The sequence below is a fragment of the Cryptomeria japonica genome, chromosome 9, assembly GCF_030272615.1.
Source record: "Cryptomeria japonica chromosome 9, Sugi_1.0, whole genome shotgun sequence".
Lineage (NCBI taxonomy): Eukaryota > Viridiplantae > Streptophyta > Pinopsida > Cupressales > Cupressaceae > Cryptomeria > Cryptomeria japonica.
In genome coordinates this window covers 299,269,204-299,282,971 of record NC_081413.1, presented here as the reverse complement: position 1 = coordinate 299,282,971, position 13,768 = coordinate 299,269,204, and the positions used below count along the sequence as shown (strand labels likewise).

General features: G+C 45.1%; 1 protein-coding gene across 2 annotated transcripts in view; it reads right to left on the bottom strand.

The window, feature by feature from the left end:
- Positions 1–13,768, bottom strand: part of LOC131079581 (uncharacterized) — a 191,324-nt gene that overhangs the window by 113,586 nt on the left and 63,970 nt on the right. The window lies entirely within an intron of this gene.

Here is a 13,768-nt window from a genome sequence, read left to right as displayed (position 1 = left end):
TTGATTTATGATCAAGTATATTCATCATGTAAAGGAAAATCAATTAAATTGACCAGGAAAATAATTCATTCCCAGAGAAATGAATGTGAGAACCAAGATCATAAAACTAAAGACATGCATATGTGGTGATGCTTCAATTTTTAATGGGAAAAAGTCTTGCCTCCAGGCTGGAGCAATCCTGATGACCTTTGCTGACCATACTGGCTAAGCCTTCAGAAACTAGGACATGAAAACCAGTTCGATGGAGCTAGGGCGTAAGAGGTGGCATTGTATTTACCATGAAAGGGCAAGTGGCAGAAGTTGAGACTGAAATCCATAAATACCTTTACAACAAGAATGTTCAAGTTGGTGTAACATGTAGCTTGATGAAGGCCATAAGCCTCCAGATTAACCGATAATAAAAAGATAAAAACTGTCACATTTTTATAGAGTACAATTTCCTAAAACAGGACCTTTGTTGTGGATGTGGTCATATTTGTATGTTGTATGAAATCATTTCTTTAGTTTTCCTCACATTTTTGTGTGAAAGCAAACTAGTCAATCCATATTCATCTATTAATTGTGTATGTAAGAATTGAACTATGAATTTCTATTTGAATCTGCATATACCCTTCCTTTTTCCTTTTTATGAACCCTAATGGTTCTCTACATTTATTCCATTCAGAGTATTCTCCTTTTTGCTTTGCCATTATTTTTCCTGTTTTTCATTTCCTTTGTATTTTCCATTTTAAAGTGCACAAAAACCAAAAAAAACAAACACACAAAAAAATCACCCATCACATGGTGACTTCTTCCACTATTGCAAGTGCATGTTGCTGCCCATTGAGAAAGTCAGCAAAACAATCTAACCACAACGACCAATTTACTTTCCAACAATACTACAAATCCTAGGAGCAATCTACTAAGATAATGACTAAACCTACTGGTTATATGTTGTTTGTGAAAATTTGGGACAAACTCGGTGTTGTCTCTAGTTTAGTCATTACGGGGGCATTATATATAATATAAGCAATAGTCGGGAAAAAAACCCGATTAATTGGCAATCGGGACTGTTCCCGATCAATTCCCCCAAAAAATCGGAAAAATCGTTGATCGATTTTTTTTCGATTTTCAACGATTTTTTCCATTTTAAATCGCCAAAAAAAACGCGATTAATCACTGCGCGAAATCCCACCAAAAAAACTCACCGCGAAAACACTAGAATGTCCACAAAAATTGATAAATAGACAAAGTTGAAGACGAAAGGAAGCAATTAGAAGGTTTTTTTTGGTCGCACGACAGGGCATTACCGGCGACTTCAAATTTTCAGGTATTTCTATTTCGTATTTACGATTCTTCCTATACTAGTTCCAAAGATTCTAAACTGTAAATTCCTTGACCATGGAGACTTGCGGGAAACAATTGCTACATGTCTGAATTTTCTGTATGTTTGCCATTGTTATGTATGTATATGTTTGCGGGAAACTCATATTAAAACTAATATGAGACTCCACAAGAGAGGGTTTTTAAGAATGGAGACTTGTGGGAAACCTAATATTAAAACCTCTCTGTTTGCCCTCTCGGGTGAATAACTTAAAACATAAAGCCCGATATACAAAATAAAAAAGCCATAGATATCAGACAAGTATAAGAGATGTTATTCCATTCATAATTGTGTGTTGCAAGTTACATTCCGAAGTATATAAAGATACCGAGGGGGTGCGAGCGCCAACCGTCGCACCGCAACTGCCACCCCTCAGTTGCCAACTAACCAAGACAATTACACATAATTAACTAGTCTTACTTTCATGTACAACAATGCCGCCAACGTCATCCCCCAAAAAAGAAAAGTCGTCTCTCGACGACTAACAACAAAAACGGAGACAATGCAACCTATACAATATATACATCAGAAAAAACTGAGGGGGCTGGGGAAGCGTCCCTGCAGTAGAAGGCTGAGACGCTAGTGTCTGGGCCGCCAAGTGGGCGCGGAGCTCATAGACCTGTTGAGTACGTGCAATCACATCCCGCTCCGCCACCAATACTTTCTCCAAAGCTGTCTTCACCATATGCGCAGCTTCCAGCAGCTCCTCCTCTTTGGTATCCGTTGTCGCTATCATACCGACCAACCAACTCTACAACAGGCTCCTCTCGATAGTGACTGCCTCTAACTCCTGCTGCACGAGGCTCCTCGCACTCTGCTCTGCTGATAGGCGAGTCTCTACCTACGCCTTCTCTGCGCGGGTCATCTCTAGGTGAGCCAACAACTGGGCCCTCTTTGCTGCCCAGGAGGCCTACTGAGTGGCCACATCCCTCTCCAATGCGACTCTAGCAGCCTCGCGGACCGCAGACTCATGCTGTGTACGTCGTAGTGCATAGTAGGCGTCCCGATAGACCTGCTCAATCTCTCGGACAACTGTCGTCACCCGACTCTCCACAACAGGCTGACGCACCATCCAAGCCTGGAGCATCTCCTCCATCTCAGTAGTCCGCCATCCCCGAGACTCAAAGCATGTAGTAAAGACTGCGGGGCAGCCCACCTGCATAAACCGTAGGGCCCTCTCCAACTCCACCACAACCTGCTGCAATGCTCGCGTCTGGGCAGTGGCCACCACCTGCCTACCCCTCGTCACCATGTTAGCTAGATAGGTCTCAATATCCTCCCCCTCCTGCTCCGAAGGCTGTGAAGTCTCTGGCGGAACTGACACAACCGCATCCTGCGGGTATGAAGGTACCTCCTCCATCACTAGAGGTGTACCATCCTGTTGACGTGTATTTTGTACACTATCAAACACAGAATAAAATACCCAAGGGTACCTTATCCTCTCTTGAGTAAAGCCTCTGATTGCTGAAGATATCGCGAAAAAGGATCAATCAGGATGACTCCAAGGTTCTTCGTTGTAGGATCTCTACGTGTGGATAAGCTCTCTGTGGTATGATGTGATTTGCTGGAATCACAAGGGGACTTACACTTGATGACTGAACTTCTGATTTGCTTTGAATATTGCTGGAACACAGGCTCTTACTAGCTTTGATTTGAAAAAAAAGAAAAAAGAGGAGGGTGAGGAAAGGATCTAATCCTAATACTAAGAATGTAGGAGCAATGAATGATCTTTGATGAAATTCTAACTAAGTCTTGTTTTGACATCACAAGAACATCTCCACAAGGTTAGTGCGATCTTCGAAGGAAAGCTTTATGATGTTCAAATCATCACTACAGGCATAGACACCATCAAGTTGATGCATATCAATGAAGAAGCGATAATTGAAGTTAGGCTTAAGCTGAACGATTCCAGTTGACTACGCAAGGCAAGTCTGCAATCAACAAACTGCTAGTAGTATGGATATACGAATTTCACCATCAATCAAGCACATTTCTTCCACTCATCTAATAACATGAAATCAAATATGAGAAGTATAAAGACCATGCAAATTGTCGAATCGACCCATAAATTTCACCATTTCTTCAATGAAGTTACAAGTCTTTTACAACAACATCTTGGCAACAATCTTTGCCTTCTCTCTCTACTCTACTCTAATTGCTATTCTATCAACTAGCTAATCACCTTCTATCTACTCTCTATCTGTCTTCTAACTGCTTCCAACTTACTATTACCTTTACAAATGAAATGTCAGGGCTTATATAGTGCCCACAATACAATTCGATGGCTAAGATCAATTTGAGATCAATGGCCAAGATTCAATAATGAAAACCCTAATTAGGGTTTGTTACAACCATTACATAACATTTAATGCTCGACCAATGAAATAATTGTATTGCTTGGACACATGTCCTCTCTAGAAAATTCCACCAATGGATAGCCGGGGTAGGTACATCAAAGTTTGTGCCACCTTCCATGAGTTAGGTACATTGAATCTGGACATGCTGAGGTGGACCAATCCGACTGGAGAAGTGATGACTGGGATGCCACCTCATCTGACACTTGTAACTTGGTAGATATTCAACTTGATGTTGTTGAGAAGCTAGCTTTAATTAACTCATTTGGAACTATCTGCTTCTTCAACGAACCCTTGCTCTGACTTCTTGTGTCCTTGATGTGCAAGATGTTGATGTACCTCGCCCTAGAATGCTGGATTGGAGAAGTCGCCCTTGTTGATGTTTGATCGAAGAAGGTCGTCCTTGTCGATGCTAGACTGGAGGAGGTTGCCCTTGTCCTTGCTTGATCTTCTTGGAGGAGACCGTCCTTGATCTGGCTTGATTTTACAACTCCGGGATCTCCATTTGATGCCTACACAAAATATTAAAGTTAGTCTTTTGAGCATCAAACCTCAAAGCATGAAATTTAAGACCTTTCAAAGGTAAAACTTAAGATATTAATTTGAAAAAAGTCACAATAAATCAAGAATTATACATTTTCAAATTAATCATGAATGGAAATTGGATTCTCAAGACTTAGATTTTACAAAATTGCAATGGGATCACAATAAGTCTTGAATGAGATCTTCAAAAAAGTAATTCTTCATACCTTCCCTTGAGTATTAAACTCTAAGAAATGATGCAAAAATAGATGAATTTCGCTAGGCAAAGTGTAGATCATAGCCTCCCTTGGATAAAATGCGCCTCCTTTAGCTTGGAAAAGAACTCCACCTTCCACTAGCTTCTTCAAGATCTGGAAATTTGCCTTCAAATGTCTTCAAAAAATCTGGAAATTATCCTCCAATCTAGCAAGAAATTCGCCTCTCCAATAGCCTTCAAGATGAATTTCGCCCTCCTTAGTCTTCACACTTAGTAGAAATTCGCTCCACTCCAGCTAGATTTCGCACCTTCTTCTTGCTCTCCAAATTCGCACTTGAAGTAATGAGTGAATGATTTGAATTGTGAAACAATACCTCCAATATATAGAGCGCTCACCTTCCACTTACCCATGAGGCCGACCTAATAAAATGGATAAAAATAATACCTCAAGCGCTCCTTTTTCAATTTTAATTTAATAAAAATTAATTTAAATGCCTTTCTAATAAAAAAATCAATTTTTTTTTAGGCTAAAAATTAATTTATTAAATGCCAATTTAATTTAATTTTTTCAAATATTTCAAAGTTAATGATTTTGGCATTTCATGCGATTTGGAGGATGTCAACGTTGGGATATGGCAAAAATAAAGAATGCCAATATTAAGCGCTCTAGTCCCTTGGAGAGGGACAGGAGCACTTTTCTATTTTTAGGCTAGGATTCTCAATTTTTTGAAGTCAAACCTTTGTTCACCATGCTTTAGAAGATTCTTCCCATCTCATACAACGTTGCCTTAGCATAATCTCGGAGGGAATTTGTTGTTTTCAAAAAAAGTGGGACGGTCCTTCAGTGAGGGACGGGAGCACTTTTGAGTCCATTGCATGAATTCTTGATCATATTAATCTTCAATTTACCCTCAAGGCGTAGAATATCACATTTCATACCATCTTGAGCCTTGGTAATAAAAATATTATTTCAAAATGCAAGGTAAAAGGTCATATTTGGAAAAAGTGGCACGGTCCTTCAGTGAGGGACGGGAGCACTTTTGCCAGTTGTCGTCAAAATTTGCAACTCTCGCATCTCAATTCAACTTCAAGGCATTTTAAACACTTTTTCAAACTTGCGCCTTGGTCTCAATTTGTCCAAAATTGGTGAGAAAGGGAAGATAACATATTAAGTGGCATGGTCCTTAAGTGAGGGACGGGAGCACTTTGAAAAAGTGGCATGGTCCTTCAGTGAGGGACGGGAGCACTTTTGCAATTACAAGCTTATCTATCCTTTGCTAGCCTTCGAAATTATCTTCAATGGATGAATCTTGCCTTCTCTCATTCATTTCAATCACGCAACTTGCCTTGCCTTTGCAAGAAATTTGTATTTTTAGAAAAGTGGGATGGTCCTTCAATGAGGGACGGGAGCACTTTGTCTTGGTCCCTTGGTGAGGGACGGAAGCACTTTTTTGTCATTTTGGCACACTTTTTGCTCTTTAAACCTCTCAATTGCGTCCAAGGCATAAAACATCATTCGTTTTTCCCATCCAAGTCAAGTTTTATCATGAAATATCGAACAATGAAGAGAAACTTGAAAAAGTGGCACGGTCCTTCAGTGAGGGACGGGAGCACTTTGAAAAAGTGGCATGGTCCTTCAGTGAGGGACGGGAGCACTTTTGTCATTTAGGTTGATTTACTCCTTTGTAGACTGCTTAAATTATATTCAATGGACAAAACATGCTTCCCTTAACCTCTTCAAATCATAAAATCGCCTTAACCTTGCAAAGATAGTGCAAATTTGAAAAAAGTGGCACGGTCCTTCAGTGAGGGACGGGAGCACTTTTTGCGTTCTAAGCCAAATTGTCTCACTTTTCACCTCGAAATTTCTTTGCTGGGGAAGATTTCATCTTACTTCATGCTATGAATAGAAGTTAATGTCCAATAAAGGTCTAAAATTGTGCATATAAAGAACAGTGCTCTGGTCCTTCAGTGAGGGACGGGAGCACTTTTTACCTTCTAGGCAAAAACTTCATCATTTCATTGTCTTCAATCAAGTCTGGATGCTTTATCATGTTCATTTCGTCCTCCACCATGCCTATGATGTCTCAATTTAACCAAACAAGGCCAAGAATGGCTCAAATAAGCCTTTTCGCCTTTGTCCTTCAGTGAGGGATGGGAGCACTTTGCCTTGGTCCCTTGGAGAGGGATGGGACCACTTTTTCCTTCAACCTTCAAAATTCACCATTTTTGTGCCTTCAAAATCTTCAAAAGTATCAAGTCATGTCCAATTATCATTCCGGAAGACCTTGCACAAAACAAAATAGAAAAGTCAGTGACAAATATGCATAAAATAACATTTGTGCTCTGGTCCCTTGGAGAGGGACGGGAGCACTTTTGTCCTTTCTGGCTAAAATATTCAAAATTTAGGTCTCCAATCATTTCACAAGGCAGAGTTAGGTCATCTTCAAGGCCCGGAATCAGTTAGCAAGCCCTCACAAAACAAGAAATTGTACTTGGAATGAAATACGCCCTGGACCTCCAGTGAAGGACAGGAGTACTTTCTCTGTTTCAGGCATCATCTTGCCTCCGAAATTTGATCAAAATTTACCTAGGCAAGAATATACAATTTCATCTTCAAAATGCTAACACTTAAACAAAATTTGAATTTTACCCCAAAAAATTCCCGAATCTAGACCTAACCTGGGACATATCTGACTTCCTGACAGACTCACCTTATCGACTCAATCTCAATCCTCGGGAGGACGCTTAATAACTTTCAAAATTTGACTGGACTCAGCTTGAAAAATATCCAAAAGAAACCCCTAAGGTTTAGCCCTAGCCCAGACAGACAACTCACTCATTCAAAACCCTAAAAGCAGAGAGAAGAACAGGCAAAACAAAAGCAAAAAGAGGGGATCCCCATTTGCAATGGGGCGATGTGTGAAAACGTCACAACACATCCCCCTGCTCCTCCTACTCCTGGATGGCAGAGACGACCTCTCCTACCACGTGCCCAACTACTGGTGCATGAGTCTCGCGAGAGGAATCCTCCAAGTCGACTACCTCTGCTCTAGTCTCCCGACAAGGTGAGAATACAACAGCTCCCTCAGGTTGTACCAATGTCATCTGAAATCGCTGTGTCAGCCAACTCTCCATAGCCACGATCGACGGTTCGGTACGCATCTCTACAACCGGGGGATGGGTCGCTGTCATCGGCTCCTCCAACAAAGACACAGAAACAATCACCACTGCCTCAGTCCCCACAACGTCCAACCGCACCTGAGGCTCCATATCCACCACCTCCTTCAACCCTTGCTCCTCAGCGACCACCACCCGATGCGGTGACTCCTCCATCCCTGACTCGGCCATGTCCTCGGTAAGTGCCGCCGTGGTTGGGCCCGATCACGATGATGCTACCTGTTGCTGGATGGGGCCAAGTGTAATTGGCGTGCGGCTCTGCCCAAAGGCCGGAATAAAGGTGCCGCCCACTCCAGATGATATCATAGGCGTGCCCATCGGTAGCAGGGGTGGGGCAAAAAGGACCCACTCCTCCGTCGCCCTGCTGCTATCATCCTCCTCATCTTCCGCTTCTGAATCCACTGTACTACTGGAATCCCTCTCGCTGTCAGGTTCCCCCGAGGCCGTATCTACCACCCGTTTCCGCTTCGCGGAACAGTGCCCAATGTCCAAGTGTCTCCAATACATGATAGGAGGCTCACCCGCTGCCAACGGTCAATGTGGCCGAACCTCCAACTCTGCCTCCAGCACTCCTTCCCACGTGGCCTCAAGGAACAACCCTATAGCATAGTGGGGCATATAGAATGTGCGATGCTGCATCGTCAAGAACTCATACATGCGCTCCGCTAGTAACGCGGCCCAATCATACACAATGCCATTCATCAACCCATTCATGAGCATAATCTGAGGGAGGGCGATGTCCAACGCCCTACCCGATCCTGTCAATCTGCTCTTAATGACATCCATAATGCACCGCCAGTGGCCCTCTACAACAAAGGTCTTACGGATCCCTCGACCCTTCGTGGCATTAGCCACGCTGTCCAGCTCTGCTGCCATCAAGTTCCTGGAGATTAATTTAATCCACCGCTCCTTCTCCTCCCGCTTCATCTTTTTAGCCTTCAACTCTATTTTTCTGCCCTGCCTGCCTGGAATGCCAAATACTCTCATGAAGTCCACCGCTTTGAAGGATATGGTAACATCCCTCCCGAGGTATTCAAAAGTACTGGTGCGTGTGTGTCTGTCGAAGGTGTCCACCATGAACCATAGGGCACCCTCATACTCGTGGATAGGAAACACGGGCATCCAAATAGCCCACTCCACTTCTGCCTTACGGAGGTTTTGCTTCACCAGATCATTGTCAGGAGTGTCCTGCCACCATTTTCGGCATTCCGACCCATTTAGGCCTTCAAAGGTCATATTCTAGGGTGTTAATGTATTTTTCCCACTTATGGCAGCCTGTGGTGCTTTCTGCTTTTGCTTCTATCGAGCGCTGGCATCCATGGTGCTGCCTGCAACACGTACGCCTGACGATAATACCCTAGTATTGCTATCACTCTGGCTGCTACTGGACAAAGCCTGCAGCTGTTTTTTCCAACTTCGTTTCCCCACTGAATCCATTAATCTTTGGTATAACTGATTTTTGGTTAAAAATCGTACGGTCGTTGGACACCTTCATAACGACCACCTTCTGTTGTGTATGGTTGTTGTATATGGCTGCATTGTTGTGCAAGCTGGGCTGCGTGTCTTTCTTCGTGCATGGCGGCTGTGGGTTTCCTTCTCCTTCTCTTTTTTTTCCTAGTGTGGCTGTGCTGCGAGGTTTTTTTTTTGTTTGCATTTTTTGTTTTTGCGGGGCTTTTAAAGTGCGAGTGCCACCGCACGGTGGTATCCTCCGTCGATGGTCCCACCTTACGGTGGTGCCACTGCACGGTGGCTTCACCGTTGATGGTCACCACACGGTGGCTCCACCATCAGTGGTCCCACCGCACGGTGGCTCCACCGTCGATGGTCCACCACCGGTGTTAGCACCGCACGGTGGTTCCACCATCGGTGGTCCACCGTACGGTGGCCCCCGTTTGTTTTATATTTTTTTATTTTTTTTTTCATTACTTTTTAATAGACTGACAAACATCCTGACTGGAGGGTCCAGGTTCCCTCCGTTCGTGATAAACCTTTAATTTTGACCCATTGACAGTGTCTGGTATCTCCTTCCCGTCCAACGTCCATAACTTGATCGCCCTGTTGGCATTGACCTGGCGTACCTTGAAGGGCCCTAGCCATCGCACTTTAAATTTTCCTGGTTTGATTTCGTTCTTCCCGTTGAATTTCAACACTAATTGCCCAAGAATAAACTTCATTTGTCGAAGATGCTTGTCGTGCCAGACCTTCCGTCTTTGCTAGGCTGTCTCTGTGGCCCATTGTGCCATCATTCCTTTTTCGTCCAACTTGCTTAAGCCATACAGTCTCTCTCTTAGGCTCTCCATATCCCTGAGTCTGTTCTCTACCGCAATGTGAAGGCTTGGCACCATGAATTCCGCTGGCACCACCGCTTCCTGCCCGTACATGAGTTGGAACGGAGTCTGACCCGTGGTCACCTTGTAGGTCGTTCTGTAGGCCCATAGTACAGAGGGTAACTTCTCCTCCCAATCTTCCTTTTCTACCCTGCAGAACTTGTAAATTACCGATACCAATATTTTGTTTGTGGCCTCGGCCTGGCCATTGGCATGTGGGTAGTACAGGCTCGATAATGAGTGAAAAATCTTAAACTCTGAGGTCAACAGCCGTATGACATGGTTCACGAAGTGGCCCCCCCGGTCACTGGTCAACTGAATAGGTATACCATATCGTGTAATGATTTGTTCGTAAATAAATTTTGCCGTGCTTACTGCCGAGTTATCCGAGAGAGCCCTCGCCTCCACCCACTTAGTCAAGTATTTTGTCGCAACCACAATGTACCGGCACCGTCGTGTGCGGCTGGCCTTAAGAGGACCTACAAAGTCGAGTCCCCATCGTTCAAAGAGTTCCTGTGCGTGCGACGGGTTGAGGGGCATGAAGTCCCACTTCAGAGGTTTGCCCGCCCGTTGGCAAGTATCGCACCCCACGACCCACTCCTTGGCGTCGTGATGTACGGTTGGCCACCATAGTCCTGCCAGAAGCACCTTCCGAGCTGTAGTGTCTGGGCCCATATGTCCACCTGCAGGTCCTTCGCGTGCCTCCCTTAATACACTCGAGACTTCTTCTTCCATGACACAACGCCTTAATACCTGGTCTGGCCACATTTTGTAGAGTAACCCGTTGATGAGCGAAAAAGTCCTGCTCCTTAATACAAGCTTTCTCCGTTCCCCTAGGGGCATACCCTCCGGAAATCGGGACGTCGATAGGTACTCTCCAATCTTCTTGTACCACGAAGGAAGTACGGCTATTTGGAACAAGTGCGCATCCGAAAAATCATCATTTACTCCCTTTGGAGGTTCCCCCGACTTAATCCGAGACAGCTGGTCGGCTATGACATGGCTTCGCCCCGGTCTTACCACAATTGAAAATGTGAACTCCTGTAGCAGCAATAGCCAACGGCTTATCCTTCCCTGAATAATAGGCTTGTTTACCAAGTACATGAGTGCCTGGTGGTCTACATAAAATGTGAATGGTGTGGCCAGGAGGTAATGACGGAATTTATGTATGGCATAGACCATACCGAGGGCTTCGCGTTCTGTGGTACTGTAGTTCTTTTCCGCCTTCGAGAGCAACCTGCTGGCAAAATAAACGGGGTGGTCCAACCCGTGTCCTCCTACTTGGGCTAATGTAGCCCCGATGGCATAGTTTGAGGCATCCACGTGAACGTGGAATTCCTTATCCCAATTCGGGTATGCCAGTATGGATACTCCCATCAACCTTGTCTTTAGCTCTTCAAAGGCCTTGCTCTGTGGCTCTGTCCAGATGTATGGTTCCCCTTTCCGTGTCAACTTATCCAACGGGTGGGACACCTCAGCGAAGTTCTTGATGAACCTCCTGTAGTACCCCACATGACAAAGGAAGGACTTTATCCCCATGACATCCGTAGGAGGTTCCATTTCTACTATTACCCGAATCTTGTCCGGGTCCGTTTTCAATCCTTCTTTACACACAATGTGTCCCAACAATCTTCCCTGTGGTACCATGAATCTACATTTCTTCGGGTTGAGGGCCAACCGTGCCCTCCAACATCTCTCTAGGCACTCCCCGAGGGTTTTTAGGTGGATGTCCTGTCCGCTATAAATAGACCAATCGTCCAGGAAGGCTTTGAAGTTCCCCACCGACATCTTGTCGAAGATGTGCAAGATGATGCGCTGAAAGGTGGCAGGTGCATTGCATAGACCGAAGGGCATTCGGTTGTATGCATACACACCGTCCTCCACCACGAAGGTTGTTTTCAACTTATCTTCCTCCGCGATGGATATTTGGTTGTACCCAGAGAACCCATCCATGAAGGAATAGATTTCATGTCCAACTACTTCCTCCAAGATGTTGTCCGTGAAGGGTATGGGAAACGGGTCTTTAATAGTGACAGCGTTCAGACACCGGAAGTCTACACAGGTCCGGATCTGATTGGCCTCTTTCTTGAGGGAAATCACAATGGGAGACACCCATTCGCTTGTCTAAACTTTGAAGATTATGCCCGCTTCCAACATCCGCTCAATTTCGTCGTTCACCCATGCAGCATAATTCTTGTTCATACGGTAAGGCCGCTTCCTTACCGACTGGGCTCCTGGTACCAATGTTATTCGGTGTACACACAACTCTGGGGGCACGCCCTTCAAGTCCTTGTACATCCATGCAAAGACATCCTTGTATTCCAGGAAAATTTTGAAGGCCGCCGCTTTCAACACTGGATTCCAGTCATCTCCGACAAGGATGATCTTGGGGTCACTCGTCCCCCCGAGATTTGTCTCCTTTAAATTGGCTTCCTGATATTTAATGGGCTCCCCCTTCGGAAATTGGTGTGTCGACGTCTCATTCACCGAGGCCTCCCCTTCCTTGTACTCGCCATATTCTGGGGGAAATATATCCAGTTCTTCCTCGATGCTCAATACATTGCACGAGGGTGTAAATAATTCATAATCTCCCATTTGCCAATGGAAGAGGCCATTCAAGGAGTCCCCGTTGTCCCCTGAGCATGCCTCCAATTCTAACACCCCTTCGTCACTAGGATCCATGCGGCGTCCGTCTCCGCCCTCCCCCAACTAGTCTCCCTCCGATTCCGAGTCGGAGGAGGATGCCAACTCCTCACTCACCATCTGCGTACGAAGATCGATCACGTATTTCCTCCCCATCTTTTCCAAGGAAAGAGTATTCCGCTTCCAGTTATGGTTTGCTTTTGTTGCAATGAGCCACCCACGCCCGAGAATGGCGTCATACCCTTTCTGCTTTAGGGGAATTACTACGAAATCCAATACGAATGGCTACATGCCAATCATCACTTGCTGGCCCATGAGGGTACCAAGGGGTTTAATCCCATGTTGATCTGCCCCTGGTAGGTTGAACGTGGGGGGCCACAACGTAGGCTTTCCCAGTTTTTTCCATGTGGCTTCTGGGAGCACATTTAAAACTGACCCTCCGTCCACAATAGTGTCTGTCAAGGTATTCCCCAGTATGCTCATTTCTACCACCGCCGGTTGGCGTCCGCTGTTGACTACCAACAACATGGGGTCAACCATGGGGCTTAGGACCTCCCTTAATGCAGGTCGGCTATGGGGCTCACGACCTCCCTCATTTTCACCTATGAGGGTACAGAGTTTAAGATAGCCGTTTTTAACTGTGGCATGGTCTCCAGGAGGTCTTGTATTCTCACGGGTACCTCCATCTACAATATTTGCCGTAAGAATTCCTCTTCTCCCCTCGTTCATGGCAGATTTGAGGTCTGGTGGCTGTTCTGTCCTTGTGCGGCCATTTCCTTTGTGATCTCGTCTCTTGCTTCCCACACTCTCGCTGTCTTCGTGTGGGGATTTGGGTATGCACCCTTTTTGGCCTGCGCCCTTGTGATTGCCAACACTTCTGCTTTCGTGGGTTCTATGTTTAGGAGGTTTACACCAGGTTTCGGGCAATTTGCGTCCTCATGGTCGCTTGGCCGCACCATCGGCAGAGGTGCTAAGGTTGGCTTCCTTTGTGCAATCGCGGGCGAAGTGTCCCCACTGATTGCATGCCCTACACTGGATCATTGGTCGGCCCTTGGCATCATACTGGATCCGGTTTCTATTATTATTATTGTTGTTATTTCTTCCGCCGCCGCGTCTATTATCCCGGTATCCTCCAAATGATGTCGTTGTGTTAGTTTGTTGG